The sequence below is a fragment of the Chiloscyllium plagiosum genome, chromosome 33, assembly GCF_004010195.1.
Source record: "Chiloscyllium plagiosum isolate BGI_BamShark_2017 chromosome 33, ASM401019v2, whole genome shotgun sequence".
NCBI classification, from domain to species: Eukaryota; Metazoa; Chordata; class Chondrichthyes; order Orectolobiformes; family Hemiscylliidae; genus Chiloscyllium; species Chiloscyllium plagiosum.
In genome coordinates, this window is record NC_057742.1 from 23,386,868 (window position 1) to 23,407,033 (window position 20,166).

Consider the following 20,166-nt stretch of genomic DNA (forward strand, 5'->3'; position numbering starts at 1 on the left):
GACACACAAATCTCTGAAGAGGAATACTCAGCTAATGGAAAAGGTTTGTTTTTTGTACTTCTGGTCTAAAACATAGCACCAGAAAATCCAAACAGATCCAGTAAAAGGGAAAACAAGCATCTAGTGATCAAGGTCAAAAGGGACAGAGATGTAGCACACAGCAAAATGTAGTTCAACCTGAAGCCACAAAAAAAAAACACTCGACAACATACGACCCAAAGAGAGCCTATTGTGGGAAACTGACAATATGACTGCATGTTTGGAAGGTCAATTCAACGTTGCAATCCAAGCAAAATAATAAAAGTATGCATATCACTTAACATAAACACCCCTTTTCAAAAGCTGGACTGAAACAAAAGCAGTGAGGTTAGACCACTTCTAGTTGCCAGTTTGTAACAGGTCCTTCAGATTTCATAATTTTTAGCAGTCGGCCAGTTAGCTGCAGTACAAAGCCTTGTGAAAGCACTCAAAGGTAAGTGATTTCCCAGGTTTCCTAATTGGAAAAAAAAATCTGCCATCAGCAAAATTCCCTCCCACAAAACGGATAGCCCATCCATGGGCAACCCCAGAGTCTATCCTTAAATGCCCGGAGAAGGAATATCAAGACCAACTTATTTCCCATCTGCAATCAGTTTGACAAAATAGTACATTTTCAGTGTGAAGACAGATCAGTCTACTCTTACACTTCCTCCCAGCCTTCACTGAACCCATCAATATATCCTATTCCCAGCTTCACCTTAAATGGCTCTGTTATTCACTCCATATATTCCTTATAGATTCATAGAGCTCTACAACACAGATCCTTTGGTCATTTTGAGCAAAAAGGAATTTTCTCTTAAATTCCTTACTGGATTTATTGACATTTATAACCCTCACCTGGTATCACATGCATTTAAATTTACTCTAATCAAATCCTTTCATAACCTTTATCAGGTTACTTTTCAATCTTCCTTCTGGAGAAGGAAATTTAACCTGTTCAATCCTACTCAATAATCATCACTTCAGTTCTTGTATAATTTGAAAATCTCTCTTGTACACAATCTTCAGTCAGATTCATACAGCACAGAACAAGACCCTTCGGTCCAGATCGTCCTTGCCGACCAGTTTCCCATTTGGCCCATATCCCTCTAAACCTTTCCTATCCATGTACCTGTCCAAAACATCTTCAGTGTTTTAATTATACCAACCTCTACCACTTCATATTTTTCTTTGCAGACTTCTGTTGAACATTAAATCACCAGAAAAGCTGATATTTGTTGCTCACCCCACCAACTCCTTTGGTGAGGCAATGGTGAAGCTACCTTCATGAGCTGAAGTCCATTTGGTGTAGGTATACCAACAGTTGTGTTCGAGGATTTCCTTTACATAAAAAAAAATTGATGGAACTCTTCCTGTCTAGCCACAGCCTATGCACTTCTGAACTGGTGAATGCTATTGCTCTAGAATTGTGCTGGAATTACTTATATTTTTAGGGAAGTGAAATTATTAGCCTTTGTCACAATTCTCTGATTTGGAAACATCAATACCCAATGTGCAGTCTTCTTAAGGAGAAAAAAAAACACTCCAGGATTCATTTTACATTCTCACGTTTGCATTAAAAATATTCAGTTGCAAAAAACACTGGACAGGTACTGAAGCTAATTTGTCAGGAGTGCATAGGATATTTGAATGTCAGCTTAAGTAAACTAGCTGAAAGCTACTTCCTGATTGATTTAACTTTTCTAGGGCAGAGAACATAGTAAATGTTTGCACAAATTTGAAACAACTTTGAGAACATTGCACCTGGCAACAGTTACCTTGAAGATATGAGCCCTATGGTGGTTCAGAGATGGAATGCAACGTTCCATTAATAAAGTACAAGCCTTTAAATGACCCTGAAGTCTAACCTGTGCTTCTGTACATTTACCTGATGGGCACATCTCATCAGAAGAACATGTCAATGCTCCGATGATTTCTAAAATGCTGTTGAATTTTGCTTTGAGGAAGCATGATGAGACATTCAGTCAAAAGGTATAGTGCTGGAAAAGCACAACCTGTCAGGCAGCAAAGAGCAGGAGAGTCTATGTTTCAAGCTCAAACTCATCATCAGGAATGGTGGTGGTGGTGGGGGAAATGTTCTCTGAAACATTCCACAAGTTGGCATCCTGAGTCCCCAATGTAGAGGAGACCACATTGGGAACAGACACAGTAAATGATGTGTGTGGAGGTGCATTGGGTAGACAGGACACCAACTTGTTCTGAAACGTTCCACATCTCTGGGACATGCACTAAATCACCGTCCTGTGGCCAAACACTTCAACTTCCCCTCCCACTCCACCAAGGACATCCAAGTCCTGAGCCACCTCCACTGCCAGATTCTAGCCACCCGACTCCTGGAGGAAAAAAGCCTCATCTGCTGCCTTGGGACCCTCCAACCACTCAGCACCAATGTCGATTTCACCAGTTTCCTCGCCTCCCCTCCCACTTGGCACCGCCCTCTTGAAGTGTCCTACCTGTCAGGGTTCTTTCCCACCTATCTGCTCCAACTTATTACCATCACACCCCCACCTCTATCTACTTATTGCATTCCCAGCTACCTTCCCTCAGCGCCACCTCCCTTCCATTCATCTCTCAGCCCCCTTGGGCTCCTCCACATTCCTGATGAAGAGCTCATGCTTGAAACATCAACTCTCATGCTCTTCGAATGCTGCCTGACCGGCTGTGCTTTTCCAGCACACCTTTTGACTCTGATCTCCAGCTTCTGCAGTGCTCACTTTCTCGTAGTTGAGGAGACGTTTAGCCGAGTAACAGAAACAAGCAAACATTGCACTGAGTGAAGCACTGCAGGGACATAGTAGAAGTCCATTTCAAGTTGAAAACATCGTACTCTAGCTACTGAAGCAAATCACAACAAGAAAACATGCAAAAACAGTCAGCTGCTAAGCTACCTTCAGGCTACCAATGTCTCTTGCAGTCTTTAATAGTTCAGAAACAGCATCTTTCAGCAACGTGAAAACTAGTGATCCACCTGCAGATTTTTTGAGCTAAAATAAACCTAGCATATCTTCAAAAAGTAACAAATTTCTTTTTACCTACCACCTCCACATCTCAAATCTCTGGTTACATCACTCTCAATTACCCCATTTGGAAGAATTTGGAAAATGTTGCTATCTTACTCTCATTCAAAACATGCAACCAAAAATGCACTGATGCAGTTAATAAGTCATTTTTGCCAATAAACCCAGCAGAAATCCTTTGCATTTTGTGCTTTGAAAGTTACCACAATACAAGGTTTTTCTTGTTTGTGTTCCAGAATTGCCTGCAAGAGCACAATGTACACGAACCACAAAAAAGGCCCAAAGTTAAAGGAAGTGGGCAACATGTGAGCTTACCTACATTTATAAAAATCAACACTGGTTAAATAAAGTAGGCCATTTAACAGCCACTTCTTAACACACCCTGATAATGCATAATACATTTATTGACCGTGCAGCTCATCTGAAACTCGATTTCTTCTATTTTAAAGTAGGTCAAGCTGGAAAGTCATTGCAGGAAGAATATCCGGGATCAGGAAAAGTTATAAGAACAAGTGTCCAACTATTTCTTGAAGCTTGCCTTTGGTGCTGGTTAGAAGTCGTCAGCTGCTCAATCTCTGCTCCCACCTAGCCAGCAGCAACTGTGCGCAGATAGCTGACCACATCTCAATGTCTTTGAAGGTGTAACATACATCACTCCTGCAGTTCTGCTCGATTCTTGCTTAGTTAAAATTCTGTCTTACTTCAATACCAACACCATTCAACAATGGTGCAGCCTCATACAATCATAATAGACTGAATGACTCTCAGCACCACTGTAGTTACACAAAAAAATCATTTCGCCAATTACATGGACACAGGCTCCCTGAAGGGGCAACTCATCTGGCTCCACTTCCCTGCCCTTACCCAGTCGTGCAAAGCTTCTCTAAATAGTTGAAAATACAGGGTGTCACTGATCTCCAAACATCTGCTTATAGTTACAAAACGAGATCCCACAGAGGTGTAATTTTAAAGACTTGACATATTAACATTTCCTGTATGCACAAATGGCAACACCCTATTCCAACTGGCATACAAGTTGACTTGTGAACAGACTCCAGGACAAAACCTATTCACAACTCGGGGACTACTTTTAACCTAATTCTCTTTGCAAGGTCTTGACTGAATTTGCTCATTTTTTTCATGCATTTATTTGAAATCTCAACCAAAAGCTAAGTTTTAACATTCCACACACAGGATAAACCAAAGATAACAGAATAACCTGATGGAAATTTGTCTGATTATGAAGACACTTGCTCTAGAATGGAATTTAAAGAATTGCTGAGATTCTAGGATTTTCCTCAAGTTAAAAAAAAAAGATTTTCTCAAAAAAAATTCTTCAAAACCACATCAACCCAGAAAGAAGCTGGTGCTGGTTGCTTGAATGTATTTCAGGGAAACCGCCCAATTTTGACAGGGTTTTATGGCAATTCTGTTAGAACAGTGTTTACAGGTTAGAAAAAGACAGCACAAGTTTCCTGTCTTAATAATGAGTAGTGTGTGAAACCCAATCTCTTTGCCGGAAGCATATAGCATGCAGAGCCATGCATTTTTCCTAATTTCTAATCCAAAGGCTGTAAGTAACTTGATTTAATCCACAAATGCCACAGATCACTATTCCAAAATCATGTGCTCAAACAACACTTTAACAATAGCACTATGAAGGCCTACCAAACATTCTGCTATTGAAAAGAAAGCCTATGCATCAAATTTGGAATTTTTTGCCTTTATTGAATGAAAAGTGTTTTAGGTGTGATATTAAATGCAGCACATGACAGCAGTTCATTTAATAGAAACATACAGCAAAATAAGCATTACAGCATTAACCAACTGATTCAGAATCTCTGCTCCAATAATCCTCCCCAACAATTATGGCATATTGGACCATAGATTTGGAAAAAAAAAGTTAAATTTAACTTTGTTTACAGCTTAAATAGAACTTGCTTCTAAATTGCCATTGATAAAATGAGTAATCAAGAGAAGTGAGATATTCAAAGCAGTCTACCAAATTAGAAATGCTTTCAGAAGATAGATTTCTAGTTTAAAATCATGCCTCTCAGTGTGATTTATCATTACAAGTTTCCATTCGTTCTGACTTTCTTCACCTAGTCTAACCTTGGAGGCAATAATATCCATTTCCTACAAAATGACCAACATTAACTTTGATCAGGATTTGACCGGGTGCACAAGGAAAGGGTTGAAGTAAACCTCATCTCATTAAAACAAATTTCCATTCATTCTGTTCCTCAGGGGTTATCCAATGAGACAAAGCTAAATTTATAGGTCCTATAGTTCCTAAAATGGGAAACAAAAACACCACCATTTTCCATATTTAGTAAACGTAATATTTTGTATCAGTGTGCTGCATGAAGCACTGGGGAAACAATATTATGCATAAACAATTATATTGCTTTATTTTCTTGATCATATTACTAGTGTTCAAACAGTCAAATTTCAGAAATAAACTGTCCATTTTAGAATACAATTAATGCACATCTTCAAGTCCTCTGTTGCTGCATGGTGAATATATATTCCCTTTCAGCTCATACATCTGGCTCCCTTTGATCAGCCCTGGAAACTGAAACAGCCAAGTGAAACAACCAAATCAGGAAGCAAATCATTTTAAAAAAAGTAAAGTTGGTGCATGTGTGGGTGGGAAAGCAAAACAAGCCACTTCTGAAAACTTGAGACAGTGGATTAATCATCAAAATCTTAATCTACTCAATTTAAAAAAACAAAGTTAAAGATCACACAACACCAGGTTAAAGTCCAACAGGTTTGTTTGGAAGAATTAGCTTTTGGAGCACCGCTCCTTCATCAGTTAAAGTGGAAATAACCTGCTTTCTCAAAACTTCTGCTGCTCATTAGATCTTTGACCAACAAGCTAAACAGAGATTTTGGAAGAATCCTATTCAATTATAAGTCGACTGTTACAGTTGGCAATAGTTGATCAGGTTTGCTCGTCTTGATTATTTCAAAAGGAGAGAGATTACCATGGGAGAACAACTGATTCAGTTACATATTGGTTGAAAATGTATATCAGGTATTTAATACTACAAATGAGGTCACATGACATAACGAGAAGACTAGTGTGCCTTCAATAACCACTGAATAATTATTCTATATTGATCATTCACTAGTCACCACAGTTCTGCTGGCTGCAACCACTATCTATATGCACAAAACCAAGATTACTGCAGTAGGCTCTTTTGTTTTCGTGTTACGAAGATTCTGCACTAACCACGCATTGACAGGTTTTCTAGGTGTCAAGATTATCAAAATACAAGTGACTCACTACTGCACATGACCATGCAGGCCCCATAAGACTTGGCCCAAGAATAGAACTGATTGCATTGGCTGTTTAACACACTAATAATTGATTTGCCTGATTCAGATTATGAGATTTACTTTGGGTGGTGATGGGAGTTCCCTTTGCACCACAATGCATAAACTTCCAAATGCAAATAAATCCACATTACATTGATGCCAAAAAGTGAAGGCAGACTGCACGTTCAGTGAAGCTGATTTCAAACAAATTTATGTCGATTTGAGCTGTGAAACACAGCAGCAGTATAACACACGACATCTCTTCTAATTTGCTGGATCTCAAGACATCATGAGCTACACTATACAAAGGATGAAGTGTTGGTGCTTCCAGAATTATCACTGACTCCAATCTAAGAATAATCCATGCAGCATTAAATACTGTCACACAAATACAAATTATAATCATTCAACATTGTAAATTAAGTGAGAAGCATTTTGCAATGAAAACAACAGGAAGAAAAACTTTAGCACAGGATGCCAATATATGAAAAGGTCATTAATAGATAGTCATAATGGTAGCACTCCCCCATTGACAAAAATCAGGTGTCCTGCAACAAGATACAAAACTTGGCTAAATGAGGGATACATCCTTTGGGAATTAAAAGTACAGAATGTTCACCATCTTTTTTCAAGCCACATTTCACGTTGTTCAACCCAGAGACTGTGATACCATCTGTACAGGAAATGAAACAGCAGGACATCCTGTTTTGTTACTCCAGTTCTACAGGTGCCCTAAATATCAAGACCAACCAATCATGATTAAATGCCAATTCAGAAATCCCAGTACAATAAACAGGTCAACGTGAACAAGGAACAGAGAACATTCAAAACACCAGTTTCCTGGAAAGTTTCTCAGTTTACTAAAACTCCAACAGTACATTATAAAAATCATTTGTCAGCAACAGTGCATGGTTATAAACTGCAAAAGCAAACTACAGTAAAATTCTGAAGTTCAAGATTATGAAGTTTTGAACTAAGATCTATAGTTTGGTTCATATCACATTTGGCATCAGATCTCTCCTATAGTCAGGGATTAGGATTCCAACTATCACCTCAGTTGGTAATTTTAGATATTGCTGTTAATAAACAAGGCCAGTGCACACATTTTGCATGAGCCAAATAGAGGGCACTTTAGTGCATACTGCATGAGGATTATGCTCAGCTTGGATCATGCTAAAACTATTTTTCTTCTGAAAAAAATTGAAGTACCAGTAGCTGTTTATTAACTTGGGATAGAGGATCAGACTTGATCAAGAGTCAGCTGTGCCCAATCAAAGCACTCATCCAAAAATCAAAGTAAAGCAATGAGCTCAAGATTTGTTTCAGGCTTTTAAGCAGCCAACCATTGTGCACACCATTACATGAAGGAACAGTAAGGGTTAAACCAAGTTGTTCTATTTGTTCAGACAGTCTTTAAAAGCACAATGGTGCATTTTTATTTTTAAAAAGTCCAAAAAACCAGCAATTTCTCCACACACCAAACATTCATAAATTATTTCCATATCAACAAATGAAATTGGGCCTTGTGTGTCATGGCTATTCATGGCCACTGCAACATTTAATTGCAACCACATTTACAAACCTATTGAGCATATCATGTATTTAACGTTCTTAAAATTGTCAAGACAAGAAACAATCCATATCTTAAAAGCACTCAACAAAATCAAGGAGAATCATTAAACTGAGCTCATAATCATCCTCCTCCTCCTTCTTCCCCAACCCCCAGCCCATCCAATATCCCTGGAGATGCCAGGGATAAGGCAAAAAAAAATTGAGTTTGCTTTAGCAATGTGCTCCCAGAAGTATTACTAAAGGCTGTCAAGGAAAAACATCTTCTATGGCTGGCAACATTAGGCAATCGTAACTAATTAAGGAAGCCTAGACATAGGCAGTTATAGAGGTGAAAGCCCAAAGGTGGTCTAAGAGAATTAGCCGTGATTTAGAGGCATAGGCTTTATACCTACTCACGTGTCTACCCAGCACTTCGTGTTGATATAAGTTGGCTGTCAAGCACCTCTATTTGATAACTATGATGCAATCAATATCTATCATTTCAATGCAACGTGAAAGGAGAACTACAAAATACAAACCTTTGAACTGAGCCTCTTTTTTCTTCAGTCTAGTTTAGAGTGGCGCTGAAAAAGCACAGCAGGTCAGGCAGCATCGGAGGAGCAGGAAAATTGATGTTTTGGGCAAAAGCCCTTCATCAGGAATAGAGGCAGGGTGCCTGCAGAGTGGAGAGATAAATGAGAGGGGGGTGGGGGTGGGGAGAAAGTAGCATAGAGTACAATGGGTGAACAGGGTTGGGGATGAAGGTGATTAGGTCAGAGGAGGATGGAGTGGATAGATGGAAAGGAAATTAGGCAGGTAGCACAGGTCATGAGGGAGGTGCTGAGCTGGAAGGCTGGAGCTGGGGGAAGGGGAAAATGAGGAAACTGGTGAAATCCACATTGATGTCCTGGGGTTGAAGTGTTCAGAGGCAGAAGATGAGGCGTTCTTCCTCTGGACGTCAGATGGTGAGGGAGCAGCGGTGGAGGAAGCCCAGGATCTGCATATCCTCGGCAGAGTGGGAGGGGGAGTCGAAATGTTGGGCCACAGGACAGTGGGATTGATTGGTGCGTGTGTCCCGGAGATGTTCCCTAAAGCGCTCTGCTCGGAGGTGTCTTGTCTCCCCAATGTAGAGGGCACCGCATCAGGAGCAATGGATACAATAAATGATATTGGTGGATGTGCAGGTGAAACTTTGATGGATGTGGAAGGCTCCTTTGGAGCCTTTGATGGAGGTGAGGCAGGAGGTATGGGCACAGGTTTTGCAATTTCTGCAATGGCAGGAGAGCGTGGACCTGACTAGGTAGCCATGGAGGGAACGGTCTTCACAGAAAGTGGAAATGGGTGGGGAGGAAAATAAATCCCTGGTGGTGGGGCCTGTTTGGAGGTGATGGAAATGTCGTCGGATGATGTGGTTTATGCGCAGGTTAGTAGGGTGGAAGATGAGCACCGGGAGGTTCTGTCCTAGTTATGGTTGGAGGGGTGGGGTTTGAGGGTGGAGGGGCAGGATGTGGATGAGATGCGTTGGAGGGCATCTTTAACCACACAGGAAGGGAAATTGCGATTGCTAAAGGCGGCGGCCATCTGGAGTGTTCTGTGGTGTAACTGGCCCTCCTGGAAGCGGATATGGCGGAGGAATTGGGAATATGGGATGGCATTTTGACAGGAGGTAGGGTGGGAAGAGGTATAATCCAGGTAGCTGAGAGAGTCGATGGGTTTGTAAAAAAATGTCAATGGCAAGTCAGTCGTCATTAATGGGAGATAGAGAGGTCAGGGAAGGGGAGGGAGGTGTCAGAGATGGTCCAGGTGAATTTAAGGTCAGGGTGGAATGTGTTGGAAGTTGATGAAGGGCTTTTGCCCAAAACGTCGATTTTCCTGCTCCTCGGATGCTGCCTGACCTGCTGTGCTTTTCCAGCACCACTTTTATCTCGACTCTGGTTTCCAGCGTCTGCAATCCTCGTTTTTAACCTCCTTTTTTCTCCACTTCATCCCACTTGCCAGCCCACTCTAATCAGGTTGGATGTTAGCCTGTGTGGCTGCTTTGCTTGGATGAGCTTGTTGGCTTGGCCAACATTTACCCACAGTTTAAGCAGTTAACAAGCCACACTGACGATGATAGACATTTCATGAGTCAAACATCACATTAAGGGACGTCTTCAGCACTAAGCATTTCCTGATATTGACAGGTTTACAAATGAGCCAAATAGCAGGAAAACATTTCACTCACCAGAGTTTGGTGGAATCAATCATGTCAGGTACATAACTAAACTATATCGTCAAGTTTGTGACCACATCTCATTTTTGGCCATGATTGCAGTCATGACCTTAATTCCAACAGCTGCAGTGTTTGAGAACATTCAAGATATATTAATGAATGCGATAGAGGATCCTAACACGAAAGTCAGGAAAGCTGAATGGCCGGTCTCTCAGCAGCCCAGAATGGCCTCGGTGTGGACCTTCAGATTTGAAATTATTTCAGAGCAGTCTCCCGGCCTCAAAAGCCTAGGGGTGACGCCATGTGGTCTGGAGTCAAGGCCCAGCGTGCACAACAGACTGGGAGCCAGCATGGAGCTGGATAGAAGGGCTGTTACTCTGAACTTTTCTTGATTTTTCTAATCTTTCCTCCTAAAAATTTGTACTTCAGAATCTTTAGACCCAAGAAAGTACTCTAAGTGGCAACTTGTAAACTTTTTACTGTACTCTTGAGTACATATGACAATAAAGCTAATTCTAATATTAAACTATAACCTACAGTTGTGAATTTTTTGCTTCCAACCCAATTAAGATCATCCATCCTTTGTAAAAGCTCCAGAAAACTCCACCATATTGTTTGCACAAATGTAGTCCAGAAAGATATTTTTGTTTTTAGTCTTGGAGCCAAATTAGTCTAAAAGCTTTCAGTGAATCCTGAAAGGCAGCAAAACCCATTTACTTCATCAGATCAAAGATAACAATGTGTCTCTGATAAAGCTTTTCTTTATTTGTCGCAACAGCTCCATCTGTAGCCTGGTATTGAACTGTTAAGACCATGAAGGACGTGGAGTTGTGACCATGTTGAACATGCTAAATAAACCCAAGCAGCTGTTTCTAGTTTAGAAGGAATTTGGGAAAGAATATTTACAGTGCAGGCTGTTACTGCATTAAAGTGTTTGCTCTTTAGTAAAAAATCAACTTGTTATTCCAGTTAAAATTAACCATCAAAATTAACAGATGACATAATACAAAAATTCAACATGAATGAGTTAGCCAAGATGCAATATACAGCTAATTACAAATCAAAGATTGACACTATATTTTATATTACAAATCAGAACACTTATTGCTCTCCCTCAAAAGGGTTGTTTCTTTGCCTGAAACAAATTGCATTTTGACTGCACTTCTAGATAGTCGTAGGCTAAAATATATAGGGAATAAAGCAAACAGACATGCATTGCATAAGGGTGTACATACAGTATATTGTATTACCTAAGACAGCAATGCATATAACTTATTTTAAGATGCAGTTATTCAACTGGTGCTGACTGAAGCTCATGAACAGCTAAAGCAAGCTACAGGCAGTGCAGGAAGAAAAAAGGAATACCTACTTTACAGATTCACTTTCCAGCTATATTAGCATTTAATCAACAATAAAAGACTTGGCCATCAAGATTCAACTTGCATTCACTGTAGCTGCAGCAAAATTGGCTTCCACTACCATTATTGTCGGGAAATCTTCAAGTCATACACATCCCTTTCAAACTGGTAGGGTTGACCTTAAATGTCTGTAATGCTCCTAAACAACAGCTATCATGAGAAAATCTCTATGCACGTTCTCAATATTGGAGTGTGCCCATTATCAAATGATACACAGAAGTGTTTTTGGTCTGTTGTGCAGTGTAAAAATCACCAAGTGATTGAATTTTGCTAAAATGTTAGATTTGGACAAATTCAGTATCATGTCATACCAAAAATACATAGTGCACATGCTACTGAATTCAATGCTATTCCTAATATCTGAAGTCTCAATTCACATCAGGCTTGGTTTCAACATTGGAATTTGTCAACCACCCATAATCAACAGGAATATCACTTGACCAGCAAGAGTCTTTGCAGGAACCATCTTCAAGATGAAGGAATGTGCTTTTGGACACCAAATGAAGAAGAGTCCACAATTTCCTGACTTTTTTGACCTTCAAACAAATCCCTTAAAATGCTTAGCTGGACCCTGAAGCAAGGTTGCAGCTTGCACAACGTCTCATCTCGGGCACTGGCTCAAATTAACATCCCCTTGACACCCAAGTGTTCTGAGACCTTGATCTTTACATACTTACGAGGGCCTTATCTATGGCAACAGTCTCAAATTCCTTCTGAATCAGAGGAGAAGTGCAGAAGGCAGAAGTCCAACAACAAAACAGGCAGGCAAGCACTCTGCACCTACTTTAAGCCTGTGCACGTTCTATTTGTGTTAGGCAATCGGCTTAACATTTCTGCAGTTATTTTCATCCAGACATTGAATGAGTCAGACATTAAAAGTGAGAAAGGTTTTTTTTCTGCCAACTCAACACCAGCTGACCATTTCAAACTTCCACAAAAGCTCGGGAGATATTTTCAATTAGTTAACTTCTTGGTGCATGTAGATAATAGACTGAATTTGAAGCTTCCAAATTTGTATTATTTGGGCATATGAAAAGTGACAAGAGGTTATTTAATTAATTCTTGGTTTAAGTTGAAATGAACTGAGATCAAGGCATTTTTGATGACATTTCTTTCTTCTAAATCTCTATTCAATGGATCAATCACAATTCAAAAAGTATGCATTTTTTCTATCCTAGTAAAATCTATTTTGAGAAGAAAACCCATCTTTACAGTTTTTTTTTAGTCATATTACTGCTCCATTAAAATTTTTATTGTGAAGCTGGTGAAAACTGTCTTCTTGAACCACTGGTGCATGGACACACACACACAGTTAGCAAGGCAAATTTAAGATTTTGAAGCTAAGACAGTGAAGGAACCAGCTGGATAAGCGATGTAAAAGGCACATGGAAACACCTGTCAGCCACGTGCCTGACTTGAAATCAAAGTGACCGAACTGTTCCTGTTTCAATCAACATCCAGAAAACTACTCCCAAACAGCATATACCTTCCACAGAATGTAGCTGGTCAAGGTATTATATTCAGCAATATTGAGCAGTCCTATGCTATGCATGTGCTGAGAGCCTAAGTAATGAGTAAAGAAAGTATTAAACACTAGGACAAAGATTAGGCACATTTATGAGTGCAAGTCAGCAATGGTGGGTGACCAGTTACTGTTCAGGATAGAAAATGGGCATTTTAAAGTGAATCAACATGAAGTGGAAGATGGGAGGCTAACCAAGGAAACATTTCAACATTTGAATCTGGGGGCTGACACTGGGCAGATCCCAGCAACTTCTCAAAATAGATTCCAGCCAGATGCGTAGGAATAGCAGGAATTTAATAAACAGGAACCAATATCACAACATAATATACCCAAAACTTACACAGGAAAGTCTGTCATTGGCATCGCTCTACAGCAACAATTGCATCAATTTAAGTTGCAACATCAGTAATTCTCTTAAATCAGCAACCAGGATTTGTCTGTCTGAATCCTTCATGTAGAAAGCCCATTTGGTCAAAAAGGTACAGCATTTGTTTATTTTTTTAAAAATGAAATTGCATTTGACAAAATGCAGTCAACGGCAGTAATCATCAAACCTTACACCTCAGTGGGTGCACATCTACACACATAGCATGTCAAGCAAGAGACAAATTCGGATTATAAAACTGAAATCTGTCTCAAGCTAACAATATTACTGCATACGAAAATGAAGTAGTTTTGCCTACACACAAATAAGACAATATAGGGCTCTTTCAAAGCTTGGAATGGATAGTAAATTAGAACATTACGCTTTCACCTCTGAAACCCAAGTTTGAATCTAGACAGCTGAAGTTTAAAAAAAGTATGACAGCTTTTACAAAGCTTCTAAGCAAGTGGCCTCAACTGAGTTCCTAGAGGTCACAAGCATACAGTGCAAGAGGGCTCATAATTCAGTACTAAGCTGACAGCTTCAGTTCAAGGACAAAGATAGTTGGTGTGGGAAATTGAAACTTAGTTCGAACACATTTTGGCAGTCCTTGAAACCAACATCAAATATGGGAGAAGAAAGCAGTCTGCCCACCAGCATGGGATTCAACTCACCTCAATAGGCATGAAATTTATATAGAACAGATGCAAATGAAAAAACATCTAATTTCAGAGACAGCTCCCAACCCCCAGAAAGGAACACAACTAGCAAGATGTAGAGCAGGACTTCATTTTCCGCTTTAAAACAAAACCATGCAGAATTTTCAATGATGTAGGTAAAGTGCAATTCCTGCCCATTTCCTACCCATTTAACCATAAATCTCACCTTTAGTTTCTCTCTGCATGCAACTTGGAAATTGAGAGATGTTTCAGGATCTCAAATGCAAATCATTATGGGGCAATTTAGATGGAGGCCAAATGTGTAGGATAATGCACAGGATTCCACAATATGGGGAGAAGGATTTTTTCTTCAAAGAAAAAAAACATTCATGGGATGTGCATGTTGATGATCAGTTAATTTATTGCCCATGTCTAGTTGCCCTGGATAAGGTGGTGGTAAGCTGCCTTCTTGCATCATTGCAGTCCTTGAGGCTTAGGGACACCCCAATGCTGTTAGTAAAGGAGGATGCACACCAACAGAAGAAATCAGCAACTAGGATGATTATTCATCGCCCATAGTTTTGGGGTGGAGAGAAACTTAACATGTAAAGCTTGAATGTTTCAAAAAGCTGCCTAATCAGCTTGCAGACCTACGTGACAAGCACATGCTGCAGTTTCACACAGTATTTAAAAAGTAGGCATTATAAATTCTGATTGGAGGTTGGTTGCTGCCCTTGTCCCTGAACCCCATCCCCAGAACCTCCAACCAAACCACCCAATAGAAAAAAAAATCAACTATTTTGCCCACGCCTCCCAGAGTTAAACATTGTTAGGTAGTCACAGCCTTAGATTCAGAGTAGGCACTGCTGCTTCATGGTTGTCAGTCTGTTTTTGCAGGTTAAGGTGGGAAGGGACATTTCTTCTTGGGACCATAAAATACTAAAGTGATGGCCTCTAAGGCATAAGGTGCAACAGACCTCTGGAGGTGGTGAAGGACTGTACCCACTGTGCTATGGAACCCACCACCACATTGAAAAAAAAATTTAACAATCCCAACCTTTGTCTGTAAGCATATCAGCACAGCACACCAACACAGGAGTGAACAAAATGTAAAATTTCATAAATCCACTGGATAATTAAAAGGCAATTTGAAAAAAAAAGTCTCAAATGGTTAGCCTGGCAAGTCTTAGTTCTCAGGTCATCAATATGGAGAAGCTCCGCTCTCAAAGTTGAAAATTGTCAGCAGCCACTAAAAACACATGTCACTTGGTTCTCCTACACAGCACAAACCCAAATTCTCAGGCTCAACTAAGCCATGGTGGAACTAAAATGTTCATACTAATCTTGCCACAAACGAAATGGCAGCTTGATGGTGCATTGACTGCGCATCTTTCCTTATTATTTCATGGGATAGGAGTATGGTCTCTAAGACCAGCATTTATTGACCATCCAAAACTGTTCTTCAACTGACACGACCACTACACCATTCCCCCTTGATTGCAATGACCCAGGCTTTCAGTCATGTCAAATTCTTACTTTCACAAGATCAGGGTCATTCAAGTTCAATGCTAGTGTTTGCACATCATTCAAACAGTCCAGAACGTTTCTTATACCAGTATTTAAAAGGTTTGTCACGTAATCATACCTGCAACATGATCCGAAAGTCAATTTCAGAAGTGGAATATATTACATTGGTTTCATTAACTGCTATGCATTAGCCAGATGGACAGTCAAGTATTGGAACATGGCTGTGTCTTTCACTAAAGCAGCATGAAATTCATGCAATTACACAGACCACATTTTAACTTGCTATGTTACAATTTACAATGGTAAAATTGGTTATTTTATCTAGATTTTCTTTTCGGATTCCCCAAGCTCATCAAATTTGGAAATGCATCAGTGTATCTTATTTTTACCAAGTTAGAATCATAGAATCCCTAAAATGCAGTTAAGGCCCTTCCACCATTCGACGAGCACCGCACCCAGGCCCAGCCAGCCACCCTACCGCTGTAACCACACATTTACCATGGCTAAACCACCTAGTCTGAATAGCACTGGATACGAAGAGGAAACTTAGCATGGCCAGTCAACCTAACCTGCACATCTTTTGACAGTGGGAGGAAGCCAACTGAAGCCCACACAGATACTGAGAACACGTATACTGTATGCAATCACCCAATGTTGGAATTGAACCCAGGACCCTGGTGCCGTCAGGCAGCAGTGCTAACCACAGGGCTATCATGCCATGCATTCCTGTGGTTCAGTCATTTATACTACAAAGTGAATGATGCTCCCTGCACTGATCTATAAGACACTTCATTCAGGATAGCAGCCCTGAAAGTCCTGGCATTCCCTTTCTAACAAGGGCTTGTATGCTATCTTTCTCTTATCTATGCTGAAGTTTACTGAATTCCCTAAAATTTCAAGTTTAAAAATATTTCAGAAGACTTGATCAAAGGCCTTTTGAAAACAAAGGCACACAATCAGAGGGCTTTATGGTCTACTTGGTATGGGGTATTCTCAAAGTCAAAAGCTGTCAGACAGCACACTTTTTTGAAACCAGTTACAGTTGCTTACTAAGCTACAATCAGATGACCTTTCAATTCCAATCACAAATTCCCTTATTTCATACTTCAGAAGGCAGGGCAAATGGATCTGTAGTCACCTGCATCACTCTTCCAAACAAATCCTCAAGATGATTGATAACTTCCATTTCCATTGCATTTCTCATCTGTCCTGGCATTGAAACCCACACTGATCACTTCCTTAATTCTAGACTCAACTATGTGGATAGTTTTCTGGTCACACTTTGTGCTCAGATTTGAAAAACAGCCATTCTTGTTTCCACATTTGCTTGAGAGGATTTAAACTAGTAAGGTGGAGTGGTTGGGAACCAGGGAGATAGTGAGGAAAGATCAGAGACTGGTACAGTTGAGAACAAAGGAGAGTCAAACAGTCAAGGCAGGCAGGAAAAAAGCAGAGAACAGAGTAGGACTGATAAATTAAACTGCATTTATTTCAATGCAAGAGGCCTAACAGGGAAGGCAGATAAACTCAGGGCATGTTAGGAACATGGGACTGGGATATCATAGCAATTACAGAAACATGGCTCAGGGATGGACAGGACTGGAAACTTAACGTTCCAGGATACAAATGCTACAGGAAGGACAGAAAGGGAGGCAAGAGAGGAGGGACAGTGGCGTTTTTGATAAGAGATAGCATTACAGTTGTACTGAGGGAGGATATTCCATGAAATACATCCAGGGAAGTTATTAGGGTGGAATTGAGAAATAAGAAATGGATGATCACCTTGTGATTGTATTATAGACCCCATAATAGTCAGAGGGAAATTGAGCAACAAGTTTGTAAGGAGACCTCAGATCTGTTAGAATAATAGGGTGGTTATGGTAGGGTATTTTAACTTTCGAAACAGACTGGGACTGCCATAGTGTTGAGGGTTTAGATGGAGAGGAACTTGTTAAGTGTGTACAAGAAAATTTTCCGATTCAGTATGTGGGTGTACCTACTAGAGAGGGTGCAAACAGTGACCCACTTTTGGGAAATAAGGCAGGACAAGTGACTGAGCAATTTGGGGCCAGTGACTATAATTCTATTAGTTTTAAAATAGTGATGGAAAAGGGTACACCAGATCTAAAAGTTCAAGTTCTAAATTGGAGAAAGACTAATTTTGATGGTATTAGGCAAGACCTTTCAAAAGCTGATTGGGGGCAGATGTTGGCAGGTAAAGGGACAGTTGAAAAATGGGAAGCCTTCAGAAATGAGGTAGAGAGTGTCCAGGGACAGTATATTACTGGTAGGGTGAAAGGGGAGGCTAGTAGGTATAGGGAATGCTGGATGACTAAAGAAATTGAGGGTTTGGTTAAGAAAAAGGAAGCATATGTCCAGTATAGACAGGATTGTTTGAGTGAATCCTTAGAAGAGTATAAAGGCAGGAGCATACTTAAGAGAAATCAGAAGGGCAAAAAGGGGACATGAGATAGCTTTGGCAAATAGAGTTAAGGAGTGTTAAGGGGGGGATACTAAATGAGTATTTTGCACCAGTATTATTGTGATAAAGAACATGGAAGATTATAGAATGTAGGCAAATAGATGGTGACATCTTGAAAAATGCCCATTACAGAGGTAGTGGTGCTGGATGTCTTTAAATGTATTAAAATGGACAAATGCCCAGGACCTGATCAGGTGTACCCTTGAACTCTGTGGGAAGCTACGGAAGTGATTGATTGGCCTCTTGCAGTGATATTTGTATCACTGATAGTCACAGGTGAGGTGCCGGAAGACTGGAGGTTGGCTAACGTGGTGCCACTGTTTAAGAAAGGCAAAAAGGACAAGCCAGGGAGCTATAGACCGGTGAGCCTGACATCAGTGGTGGGCAAGTTGTTGGAGGGAATCTGGAGGGACAGGATGTACATGTATTTGGAAAGGCAAGGACTGATTAGGGATAGTCAGCATGGCTCTGTACATGGGAAATCTGTCTCAAACTTGATTGAGTTTTTGAAGTAGTAACAAAGATGACGGATGAGGGCAGAGCAGTAGATGTGATCTATATGGATTTCAGTATGACATTCGACAAGGTTCCCCATGGGAAACTGATTAGCAAGGTTGGATCTCATGGAATACAGGGAGAACTAGCCATTTGGATACAGAACTGGCTCAAAGGTAGGAGAGAGGGTGGTGGTGGAGGGTTGTTTTTCAGACTGAAGGCCTGTGACCAGTGGAGTGCCACAAGGATCGGTGCTGGGTCCACTTTTATCCTTTATAGAAATAATTTGGATGTGAGCATAAGAGGTATAGTTAGTAAGTTTGCAGTTGACACCAAAATTGGCTCTTGATAAGATGAGCCAATGGGTTGAGAAGTGGCAGATTGGGAAAGCAAATCTTAGCAGGACTTATACACTTAACGGTAAGGTCCTAGGAGAGTTGCTGAACAAGACCTTGGAGTGCAGGTTCACAAGCTCCTTGAACGTGGAGTGACAGGTAGATAGGATAGTGAAGGCGGTGTTTGGTATGCCTTCCTTTATTGGTCAGAGTATTGAGTACAGGAGTTGGGAGGTCATGTTGTGGATACACAGTTCATTGGTTAGGCCACTGTTGGAATATTGCGTGCAATTCTGGTCTCCTTCCTATGCCTGCATACCCATTTGGGAAAGATGTTGTGAAACTTGAAAGGGTTCAGAAAATATTTCCAAAGGTGTTGCCACGGTCGGAGGATTTGAGTTATAGGGACAGGTTGAACAGGCAGAGGCTGTTTTCCCTGGAGTGTCGGAGGCTGAGGGGTGACCTTATAGAGGTTTATATAATCATGAGGGGCATGGATAGGATAAATATACAAAGTCTATTCCCTGGGGTGAGGAAGTCCAGAACTAGAGGGCATAGGTTTAGGGGGAGAGGGGAAATATATAAAAGAAACCTAAGAGGCAACTTTTTTCACGCAGAGGGTGGCACATGAATGGAATGAGCTGCCAGAGGAAGTGGTGGAGGCTAGTATAATTGAGAATTTCAAAGGCATCTGGATGGGTATGAGAATGGGAAGCACTTGGAGGGATATGGGCCAGGTGTTGGCAGGTGGGTCTAGATTGGGTTGGGATATCTGGTCGGCATGGACGAGTTAGACTGAAGGGTCTGTTTCCGCGCTGTACGTCTCTATAATGATCTCTCCATTGTCTATCTCTTAACTCCTCACATCGCAGTAACTTCCTTGACCATGAAAACTCAATACTTCTGGGCAAATTCCACCTCCATCAAGGATTGGTTTTCTGCCATTTTAGATTTCTGGGACATCCATTCTGGTGGATACAGCTTTGAAAGAATTTGAAAGGACAAATCATTTAGATATTTCCCTATACTCAGCTTGGAGCCCACTTGCATCAATTTTTTTTTCAGTTTGTTATTTTCATCTCAGCTGTGCATTTGAGACAGTGAAACCTCATACTGGCATTTTGTTTGTACTCAGGTGAGCAAATCCTTTGATCTTGAAGCATTTGAGTTATTTTACCTTTTAAACTCATTTTAAAAATGCCTGCATACCCATTTGGG

General features: G+C 40.5%; 1 protein-coding gene across 3 annotated transcripts in view; it reads right to left on the bottom strand.

The window, feature by feature from the left end:
* The window catches only part of LOC122539943 (glucocorticoid-induced transcript 1 protein-like), a 64,497-nt gene that overhangs the window by 28,514 nt on the left and 15,817 nt on the right, over positions 1 to 20,166 (bottom strand). The gene's annotated exons all lie outside the window — the stretch shown is intronic.